Source organism: Leptonotus elevatus, chromosome 9 (assembly GCF_054856555.1).
Source record: "Leptonotus elevatus isolate MCC_2025b chromosome 9, RoL_Lele_1.0, whole genome shotgun sequence".
Classification (NCBI taxonomy): domain Eukaryota; kingdom Metazoa; phylum Chordata; class Actinopteri; order Syngnathiformes; family Syngnathidae; genus Leptonotus; species Leptonotus elevatus.
The window spans coordinates 10,554,493-10,566,357 of NC_141247.1; positions in this window are offsets into that span (position 1 = coordinate 10,554,493).

Sequence of the window (11,865 nt, forward strand, 5' to 3'; positions counted from 1 at the left end):
CTGTGTTGTTGTGCGCCGCCAAATGGGTCGTGTGGAAACACAAGAGCGAACTATGCCGCATGGCTCGTTTTGCGCCGCACGTAGGCGGAAATAACCGGTGTTGTTTAATGGCTGCGGTTATTTAATCCTGACGTTTAAAAACCACAGTTAATCGTAAAACTGTTTAATTGCTGCACCCCTACTATAAACACGAAGTCAGCCTCACACTTTTTTCACAACAACGCACACAATGATTTGCGAATCACTAAACACACTTGTATACATTAGACACAATAGAAGTTGGTGGAGCTGGTTGAAGTGGCTGGGGAGAGGTAAGTCTGGGCTTCCCTCCTAAAGCTGCTGCCCCCGCGACCTGACCTCGGATAACCCCCACCCCCAAGACGATGGATGGATGGATGAATTAACCAACTTTCACATAACTAGCTAACTAAAAGCAAACAATGAACTGAATTTTAACTAACCAATTTACTGACTATAATAACTAGCTATTACCAACATATTTACTTAACAAACAATGAATCGACAAAGTAACTTAAGTAACTGACAAATCAACTAACTAAAAAACTATATGACTAAACCAATGAATTGACAACAACTAAACTAAGTGGCTGTACTAATCTACATATAGACTATAACGACTAACTTATTTAGTGTCAAAAGTTACTGGCAATCAAACTTACATACCTAACAGACAAATGGACGCTGTAATTAATTCTGTTCTTGCAGAAATACTCAGGTTAAAATACCGAAGAAAGAACCGTTTCCTTGTTGAATGTTGAGCAGCAAGAGGCGCTTCGTGCATTTTTATCTGGTAAAGATGTTCGTGCCCCAGTGTTGGAGGAGGGAGACATCTAAAACATGCAGGACTGCAGCTCTCGAGGACCAGGGTTGCCTACTCCTGCCAATTGTAAACGAGCAATTGACTGCATACCGTAACTGAGTAAACGAGCTGTTTGACTAACTAACCAAACTAGCCTAAACTATTCTGACTCACTAATAATAATAAACAAATGTGACTATGCCACATCTGCAGGATTTGAGTGTGTTGCCAAGGACCAGTTTACCACAAAATAAGTGTATTAAGAAGGATGACTTAGTAGCAGCAGTAGTCCTTCCACTCATTTTCGTGTATCTGGATTCTTTTTTTTTTTTTATCCCCTCAATCTGCCTGGTCATATGGCCGACGGGAGGCTTCTAATGGAGTCATTAAAGGGCGGCCATTACACAGAGCGGTAAAAAGTCTTGTGTGGTTTCAGTCAGAATGAGCAGACTTGGCAAGAGACATGTTTGATCAGTAACAGCGGAGTGGAAAAACAATGTGAAAAGATTTCCTTTTAGCAACAGTAACACACACGCGTCTCATATACGAACAAAGACACCAATTATATTTGATGTATTTATTTTTACCATGTAACTACAGTATACACCTCTAATGCACCGTAGGCTTATATCAGGCTTCTGACCTTTTGAAGGCAAAGCGGATTTATTTATATACAGTAGCACATTTCATACACAAGGGAAATCAATGTGCTACACGAGTTAATGATTTAAAAGCATTTAAAAACAAATACTGAAATGACCCATCCATCCATCCAGCAGGCTTGAAACCTTAATCCTTTCTTAAAACTCCAAGTTGAAACCCAAACCTTTGCTCAAAACCCTAACCCTTGTAAGAAACCCCAATTTCTCGGACTTGAAACCTTGATTTCAAACTGTAAGCCTGTCTTGAAATCCTAACCTAAGACTGATACCTTAATTCAGGCTTCCAAAATCCTGGTCCTCAAGGGCCGTAGTCCTGCAGGTTTGAGTGGTTCTGTCCTCCAAACAAAGCTGATTCATATAATCAGCAAGCTCTGCAGAAGCCTTATAACGATCCCAAACTTTAGAATCAGGCGCGTTGGAGGACAGAAACATCTAAAACCTGCAGGACTCCAGCCCTCAAGGACCAGGATTGGGGTAGCCTGCCTTAATTTAAAAACTCTAACCCGCAGGTTTAATGGAAATGTCTAAAGAAAAGCTGTGTGGTTGTTTTGAATACACATTCTTCAAATCTTCTTTATGTTTAATTTGACCATAAATTTCAGCTGGGATTGGCAATAAACCGAATTTTGTAAGAATTGTTCACTATCTGCAGCTTAATGTGAAGTGAGTTGAGTTCACTGCTTCCACACAGAGCTTGTAAATGTTTGCTCTCAAGTAAAAACAAAAATTAAATATTCGAAAGATGGCTCGAATAAAAAAAAAAAAATTGAGGGTCACTCATTTGAAGGCACCATTGTAAAGCATTTTTGAAATGATATTTGACACTGTGTGGAACACTTATGGAAGATATGATTTGCATGCACATAAGCGGATGAGAGGCTGGAAGCCTTTCCAAGCTTTCTTTGCCATGACGCACAATCTCCCCCCCAAAAAAGGAAATTGAAGCCAAAGTGATATGAGTCACTTATCTCTATTCAGAGCTCATCAGGTCATGCTGATATTGACGTCATTCCCAGGAAAGAGATTTTCAAAATGCGTTTTTGTCTCACTGGATAAAGTTAAAAAGATAAAGTATGCCCTTTGTTATAGGAAGGAACATCTGAGGATGTCTAGCTTAGCTTCTCTTGTGTTTCACTGCAGGCCAGAATTTGAAAAACAATCTGGACACCTGCAAAACCATCAAAAGACTTTGTCATTGTGATGCCTGGGTAGAAAGAAAAAAACCTAGGGTTTAAAAATAGTAATATTCTGGATGCACTGTAATTTGGACTAGATGTGGAATCCAACATTAGCAAGCAGTTCATTCATAAGATGACTTTTACTGAAAGGGAAGCAGATGGTTGGAGTTGCAAGTTTCTAGCACCCCGAGGATCCGGACCATCGATTACGTCTGCGGACGCCTTTTAGGAGCTCGGAAGCTCGCTCGTTTTCAATCAATGACATTCGAGCGCAATTAAAACAGTACAGGTATTAAAAACCAAATCACTCTTTAACAAGCATATTTGTGCGCACGTCTGCATAATTCCTTGCCGTGTGTTTTAAAAGTGTGGTAAAGTCCCCAGATGGCTGGAGTTTACTGCAGCCAAGTGATTCATATTGTCTACTGAGTTTCACTTTATAACCGAATGTTGATGAGTCGACCAAAATGCAATGGCCAAAAGTTAATATGAGTAAGAATCCAGACGCTCGGTGCCGGATGTAGCAAAGCAGCCCCAGACTAGGACCAAGCTCTTTCTCACAATGTCTCGCGATTTCACTCTTACTCTGCAAAGACAAGCGCAACAAACCAGGGCTGCTCTTTCACATTAGGGTTTCAAGCCTGAGTTAGGGAGTTTAAAAAATAATTTAGGGTTCAAAGTATGGTTTCAAGCTTTAGTTTAAGTTCCAAATAAGAGTTCCAATTCTGGGTCAGAGTGTCAAACTTAGATATGGATTTAAAAATAGGGTTTGGTGTTCAAGTTAAGTTTTTAAGCCTAAATCAGGGTTTCAAACCTAGATTAGAGCTTCAAATAGGGGGTTTTCAGGGTTTCACGCTGAGGTTTTAATTCTTAATTGGGCGTTCCAAGCCTGTACAAGCATTTTAAACAAGAGTTTGTTGTTCAAGTTAAGGCTTCAAGGCACTCTTAGGGCTTAAAAGTAGGGTTTCAAGTCTAAGTTAGTTTCAAATTGAAGTTCTAAGCCTGGGGCAGGGTTTCAACATGAGGTTATGATATTTAATCAGGGTTCCAAGAATTTATAAGCATTTTAAAAACAGGTGTTTGGCATTCAACCCAGTGTAAGGATTTAAAAGTAAGGTTTCGAGTCTTGGTTATAGTTTCAAATTGGGGTTACACACCTGGGTCAGGGTTTTAAACAAGAGTTTGGTGTTACAGTAATGTAAAAGGTTTCAAGCCAGAGTAAAGCTTTTAAGGTAGGGTTTCAAGTCAAGATTAAAGTTAAGTTATGAATACAAACATTAGGGTTCCAAGTTTGGGCTTTACTATAAATTTAGGTTTGGAAACTACTGTTAAGGTTTCAAACCAGGTTTAGAGTTTGAAAGTACGGTTTCAAGTATTGGTTTAGTTACAACCCTGCACAGATTAATGGAGTGGGGTGTTAAATGTCACACACAGCTTCCCAGCTGGGAGACATATTGAGTGTTCCCGGGAGCAGATGTCGACCAAATCTAATTGGAGACTCATCTCGCCTCCAGGATGGAAAACAGCCTAGCGCTACAGCTGCGAGCCGTCGATGAGGAAGAGCCAACTGATGCCGGCCGTAGCCAGAAGCGGCAAATATGGCGCGAACGTTCAATCACACACCACCGTGCATCAAATGTCATAACAAGCCATCCTTTTTTTTGCATGAACATTACAGGAGAACCTTTTGCTAATAGAAGAAATGTAAAGCCAACACTTAACTTTAGCTTTGGAAGAAAAAGTGCTAACATTGACTTAATTTGAAACCCCTAACCTAAGATCAAAATCTTATTTTGAAACCTTAAAATTATTGTGAATATTTCGTCGTCATTTTCATTATTGAAACTTTATCTTTTTCAAATTGAATCAGCTCAGTAAGTAGTAAGGTGGCAGGAACCCTGCCCCCCTCTATTGACCAGCCAAAGCCAGTCCCCTCTAAAAGTATTTGAATAGCAAGGTCGATTCTGTTGCATTCTTCATTTGAAATGCTTTTCCAGGCCTTTACTGCAACCACTTTCTGTTCTTGATTGTTTCTGAGGGTTTCCCCCTTCAATCTCTTCTTCAGGAGATAAAATGTATACACTTTTGGGTTAAGAACTCGTGATTGACTTGGCTAGGTTTTAACCTTCCACTTTCCCCCCCTTGATAAAGTCCTTTGTTGTGTTTGACAGTGCATTTTTGGTCATTGTTTTGGTGCATGATCATCTATGAATAGGTTTGGATGCATTTTTTTGTAAATTGCCAGAAAAAAAATGATTTTGTAGACTTCAGAATTAATTCTTAGCGACCCCGTTCCGGAAGCAGCCATGCAAGCCCAAGCCATTACATGACCATCACCATGCCTCACAGGTGACCCTGTGTGTTTTGTGCCGGAACTGGAATTTGCCTAGATGTACAAAGATGAGCCATGAAAGCTTTGGAATTCAGTTTTATAGAGTAATTATACCAAGATTAACTTCCACTAAAGTGCTGGAAAGGGCAAAGTATGGAGAAAGAAAATATCTGCTTCTTCTTCTTCTTTTCCTTTCGGCTTTTCCAATCAGGGCTCGCCACAGCGAATCAGTTGCCTCTGTCCTCTGCATCCTCTGCTCTCACACCAACTACCTTCATGTCCTCTTTAACTACATCCATAAACCTCCTCTTTGGTCTTCCTCTAGACCGCCTGCCTGGCATTTGGAAACTCAGCATCCGTCTGCCAATATACTGACTATCTCTCCTCTGGACATGTCCAAACCATCTCAGTCTGGCATCTATGACTTTATCTCCAAAGCCTCTAACATATGCTGTCCCTCTGATGTACTCCGGATTCTATCCACCCTGGTCACTCCCAAAGAGAACCTCAGCATCTTCATCTCTGCCACCTCGAGCTCTGTCTCCTGTCTTATCCTCAATGGCACTGTCTCCAGACCGAACAACATTGCTGGTCCCACCAAAGTTATATAAACCTAGAAAGAAAGGATCTGCTTATTGTTTGAAAATGAAAAACATATAAAGCTATTAAAAATTAGTTTGGTGACTCATGGGGTCGGATTTGGTTCTTTTTAATGAATTGACATGTTATTTATTGAACGCATTAATGGCATGTTTAAGCAGATGCTGCCCTCATGCATACGCTAAAGACAATAGGTTGTATGTAAATGAGCATGGGTTATTCATGAGGAAGTTTGCAGGGGAAAAAGTCAATTTAAGATAAAAAATCAAATGAATACAATAGTCAGTTTGTGAATCATTCATGGGAGACCTTGTGAGCTGCAGATTGAAGGCAGAACACCTGGTGAATGTCAACAGAAGCCTGGATGACGGTCAGGCACGCTCACATGCTCAATTGCCGGACAAATAGTCGGACAATCGCAAAACTCAAAGTCCTATATTTCACAATTGAGATATCCAGTTCTGACATAAAACCTTACTTTGAAACACTAACACTGTCTTAAAATTCTACTAACCTAAACTTGACTTGAAATGGTAAATTGAAAATGCCAACCCGCTCTTGAAATCTGAACTTTAAAACCATCCCTGTGTATTGAAAGCAAAACTCAAAACTAATTTTAAAACATACTTAGAAACCCTAACACTGGATTTAAACCCAAACCTCGTTTTGAAATCCTTCATTTGAAACCTTCCCTCTGTATTTAAATCCTACTTTGACACCCTAATCCTGTTTTTTTTTTTTAAAACAACCTAAAACTTTAAAACCCTTCTTATGTCTTGAAACAAGGACCTGAAACCCTAAACCCTATCTTGAAACCCTACTTGTAAATCACAACTTGGTCTTTAAGCACAAACTGAAAACCATTACATTGCCTCCCAAAAATATATACTTTGAAACATCAACCCTGATCTGAGACTCAAACTTGACACCCTAAAGGCTGTTTTAAAACACTACTTTGAAACCCAAACCTTGCCTTGAAACCCTACTTTGAAACCGTAGCCCTTTTTTGAGACCCAAATTTAAAACCCCACAACCCAGGCTTGAAATTCTAAATTAAAACCCTCACCCTGATCTGATACTCTCACCGTGACTTGAAACCCTGATCTGGCCTTTGAAACCCTAACCTGAAACCTTAACACTCTCAAAACAGTACTTTAAAACCCCAAACCTGGGTTGAAGCTATAAACATGACTTTAAAACCTACCTTGAAACCGTAACCCTGTCTTAAACCGTTAACATTACCTTGAAACATTACTTCGGAAGCGTTACCCAGTTTTAAAACCTTAATCCTAAACCCTAAACCCAAACCCTAATCTTTTTTGAATTTCTCACGTGACCCGAAATCCAAACATGAAACACTAACAGTGTCTCCAAAGTCTTCTTCGAACCTTGCTTGAAACCCTAACCCTGTCTTGAGAATCCAAACCCTGTCTCGAAATCTTACTTTTAATTAAATCCTTCCTTTTTCTTTAAAACCTTAAACCTGCCTTGAAACCATTTGTTACCCTGACACTGGTTTCTATGGTGCGCTTAAGCTGTCTCATTCAGCATCCCAGCTAAAGTTGACTCCGCCCTGAGTGGGTTCGTCCTCGTCCGACCCGCTAATCTTGCCCCCCAACCCTCGGCTGCGGGGTGAATCAGACGAAGTGCCGACATTATCGCCCATGACACATCACGGCCTCCACGGGAGACCGATTGGCTCGCTTAATCAATGGCGGCGTGTTGATCGTTCACCTTGAAGTTACTTTGCCAACTGGCTGAGCTAATTGACTTGCTCACAAGGGCAGAATGCGTGTGCGGAAACAGCAAGGAGAAGCCATGATGCCTTCAATCTCATCTCCACATCATAATTATGAACCACTTGCAATTATTTTGGGCATCAAGATGTTTTCATGGCGCAGTTTTGAGATCGGTGGTAATTTGCATGTTCTCTTTGTTTGTGTGATTCTTGCATGGTTGTTAAACCATTCTTGTTACTCTACTTTGAAACCTTATGCCCTGGGACCCTAAATTGAAATACTAACCTTAACTTGAAACCTTAATTTAAAACTTTAACCCAGGCTTGAAAACCTATTTTGAAACCTTGCTCAGTCTTCAACCCCCAATTTCCCTTTCCATGAATTGAAAGATCAATATGAAAACTTTAATCCTGGCTTGGAACCCTAATTTTAAACTTCAACTCTGTCTTAAAACTTTTCTTTCAAACCTTACCTCTCTTCCGAAACCTTAAAACGATGTCTTCAAAACCCCGATTTCAAACCATATCCTGTCTTGAAACCCTAATTTGAAACCCCAACTCTGTCTTAAACCCTACTTTCAAACCTTACCCCTCTCCTGAAACCTTAAAACTCTGTCTTCAAAATCCCAATTTCAAACCATATCCTGGAACCCAAATTTCAAACCATAACAATACGTGGAAAATCCCAACCCTGATTTAAACTCTACTTTTGAAACTCGAGCCGTGTCCTGAAACCCTAATTTAAAACCCTAACTTAAATTTAGGTTTAAAACCCATTTTCGAAACCCTTGCCCTGGTGCCCTCATTTGGAACTCTAATTCAATACATTAACTCTGTCTTAAAAATCCTACTTTCAAACCTTAATCCTCACTTAAAACCCAACTCTACCACTTTCTTTCAAAACCCAAATTTCAAGCCATATCCCTAGTTTGAAACCCTAATTTAAAACCATAATACTATTTGGAAAACCCAAAACCTGTCTTGAAATCCGAACATGAAACCCTGATTATGGTACCCTGAGGGAGACTGCTTCTGCCTGGGAGGCCAGTCTCAGCACATGAAAACTAATATATATATATATATATATATATATATATATATATATATATATATATATATATATATATATATATATTCGATTCCCGTATCCTATTTGGCCGTAGACATCAGCTTGTGTAGAGTTTGCATGCAGGTCAATCACCATTTCATCTTCATACAAACACAAAATGCATACCATGTGTTCGATTCAGCGGTTCCTCTTTCCTGAAACTGGGAGTGCCTGGCAGAGGCAAATTGTCTATTTCCTGAGCATGTGTATGGGGGTGGGGGGGGAGAGTGGATTAAAAGGAAACATGTTCCCCAGGGAACACACTTGTATCTCCTCATGCCAGCCAACTTGTCAGTGCAAAGGCTGCACATCCTTCAGCGTATTCAATTACAAGACGTTCCCATCAGGCCAGTTTACAGTTGCAGACATGAAATAGTGTATGATGTCAATATGCTGCATTAAAGGTACATACATTTAATGCAGTCCTTCTCAATTATGGGGGTGGGCCACCCTGGGGTGTACGGTGCAGTGCCGGGGGGGACTCCTTCTTTTTTTTGTCATGCTAGAATAAAATGTCATTGCACATCCACTACAGTCGGTGGTAGTGGCTCTCTCAGTCAGAAAGTATGCAAAGAGTATTCGGTCCTCTGCAGTGGTGTTTCATAGACAAATTATAATATTTATAGTTGTGGCGGAAAGAGCGGTGGGAGGGCTTCTTCCCTTTGGGTGGGGTGGGGGTGGTGGGTGTAACAAAAAAATTATTGAGATGCACTGATTTCATGTGAAGGCAATAGCTTACATTAGTGATTTATATTGTACATTAAAAATGATGCTAATAATGTCAATCATAGTTGTAACAGCACCATATGACAAATTAGAGATATAGAGAAGGCTAAATATGATGTAAAATGCGTACACAAACTATGAACATGGTACATTAGAGGTATAGATGTAAAATAAATCAAGAAAACCCGGTATTTAATCAAAACAAAACATAGAGACCAAAATCGCTTTTATAAGGGTGAGCAAGAGTGAAAGGCAAATTGTGAAATATATAAGGTAACGTATAAGTAAAATATTATAATATGGTTTAGTAGATGTGTATATATGTGTTATGTGTAATTATGGTATATGTGTCATATAGTACATCTGGTTGTTTTAAATATGATACATTAGATGCACAGGCGTGAACACCACCAGTGTAAATGCAGCTGAAGTGCCTGGCAGCCACAATGTTAGCCATTAGCAAAAGTGCGCCAGTGGCCAGCATTGGTTTCCGGCATTTCACTGTCAGCCCTGAGGTGCAGAAATGTTGGCATTCATTCTGATGGGAAAAGGCTGGCAAGGTGCGCTGGCTTGGCTGCACCAGTATCCCTGTCTAATAAGACTTGCCAGAGTTCTCTGCAGCAGCACTCCAGCCAAACCTCACCCTCGCTCCCTTGCAGAGGCAATAAAACGGCAGGGCGAGGCCCAGCATGTAAACGTCCACTCACTCTCCCGCCGCGCGTGAAAAGACACTTGACTGTCAAATAAACACTGTGGGAGGCCTGCTTCAAACTGTGCATCTTTTTGCCCAAAGGCAGGATTGGCATCAGCCATTTTTAACGGCTCTTACCTGCATTGCTGGACTGCGCGAAAGGGGCCGATCCAAAAGGGACTGAGATGAAGGCGGCCAGCAAATTTTGTGACTTCAGAGGCGGGAACCAGGACAGGAACGTGTGAAGTTAGCTTCTCTTTCCCCATGCCGTTGAACTGTTTGAAAGAGACCAACATGGAGTGAGGTGAGATGAAGGTAACCAGCAAATGTATGGGTTTCAGTAGTGAATGCGCAGGCTTCCAAGGCAGTGGAGTCGGTCAAAGTCAGATCTTTCACATCGTAGGATTGTGTGAAAGGGGCTGAAATAAGAATGAAGGTGACATTGGAAAGAAACACAGGACACACATTTTTCAAAGTCTCCTTTTCTCAATACCGCTCAAATGTGTGAAAGGGGAAAGCACAGAATGGGGTGAGGTGAAGGAGACCAACCCATTTTCCAGATTCAGAGGTGAATTTGCAGGCTTCAGAGGCAGAAACACAGAACACAAGTCTTGTCATAGCCAACTTTTTCCCATGTGGCTTGTTTGTGTGACAGCGCCCAACACAGAAAATCAGGAGGATGAAGGCAAAGCACAGACTTTCTGGCTTCCGATTTGGAAACCAAAGAACATAATGTTAGATTGTGTCAAAGTTGCTCACTGAGCCCCGCAGCTCCTGCTGCGTGTTAATATATCGCTCGTGTCCACTGAAATCTTCCTAACTCCGAGAAAAACTTCGTTTTTGGTCTCCGCTTGGAGATAAGCAAACAGTAGGATGGACATAGCTCAGGTGGTAGTGTGGCAGTCTCCCAAAACTGAAGGTTGTGAGTTCATTCCTCAACCCTTGAGAGACGGCTATTCCTGTAGGTGTCTACAGTGAGATCAATGGAGTTTTTAATTGCAATGAGGGCTACTGGCCGATAGTCATTCAAACCTGTCACTGTGGAGGTCTGGTACAGGGATGATGGATGCAGTCTTGGACAGACAGCTTGGGACAGAAGCTAGTTAGAGCGAGGTGTTGCAAATGTCCATCAGCATCTCAGTCAGCTGGTGCATATTCACAGTTCCTCAGTATGCATACTGACTTTGGGGTGTTGTTGGTAGGGTCCTCAAAACGGGTGAAGAACTGGTTGACGCCGTCTGGCAGAGATTTGAGCATTAATCATCCTTAATGTTGTAGTTTGTGATGCACTTAATACCTTTCCGGTTGCTCTGTATAGCCCGCGTATGTTCGTGTAAACACAGTCCAGTGTGTTAGCCTCCCACATTGATCTGGCGACATACCGGTAATAACTTTAGGTGGTTAACTTATTTGGTCCCAAAAACATATCAATATGTTTTGTTTTAAATGTTTTAAGTGTCACAAAGACATATTTATACGTTCTTTATGTGTTTTTTTATGCTAGAGCATACGGAAGGCTTTGATGCAGCCTCTCAATGACAGAGAACGGGTGAAGAAATGGTAGTAATTACAAAAACGGCCAACAGGTGGCAGCAGAGTAAAAGAGCTCAACCTGGGCCATGTTGAAAAAAGCTCATATATACCCACAGTTCTAAACAGATTTGTGAAGAAAGATGAAACTTAGCTATGTTTGAATGTGTATTGCTGCAAAACGGAAATATACTTTTTCTTCCTGATGAAAGAAGCGACTCTAGTCTTTCTTTTGGTAGGTCCATATTTTTATAGCAATAGAACACAATATTCTGTGGGCCTTGCAAAATCAGTCAAAATCCAGTAAAACAGCTGGGAGCGAAGGGGGTTGCTTCAGTGAAAATGGCTGGGAGTGAATGAGTTAAAATACGACCATGTATAGTAATGCCGCTGGATGCTTTGATTGTAGGAAGCTAATGGTGTTGTGAAGCTCCAATAAGGCCCAGCTAATGTTAACGTTAGCATTAGTGGTTGGAATAA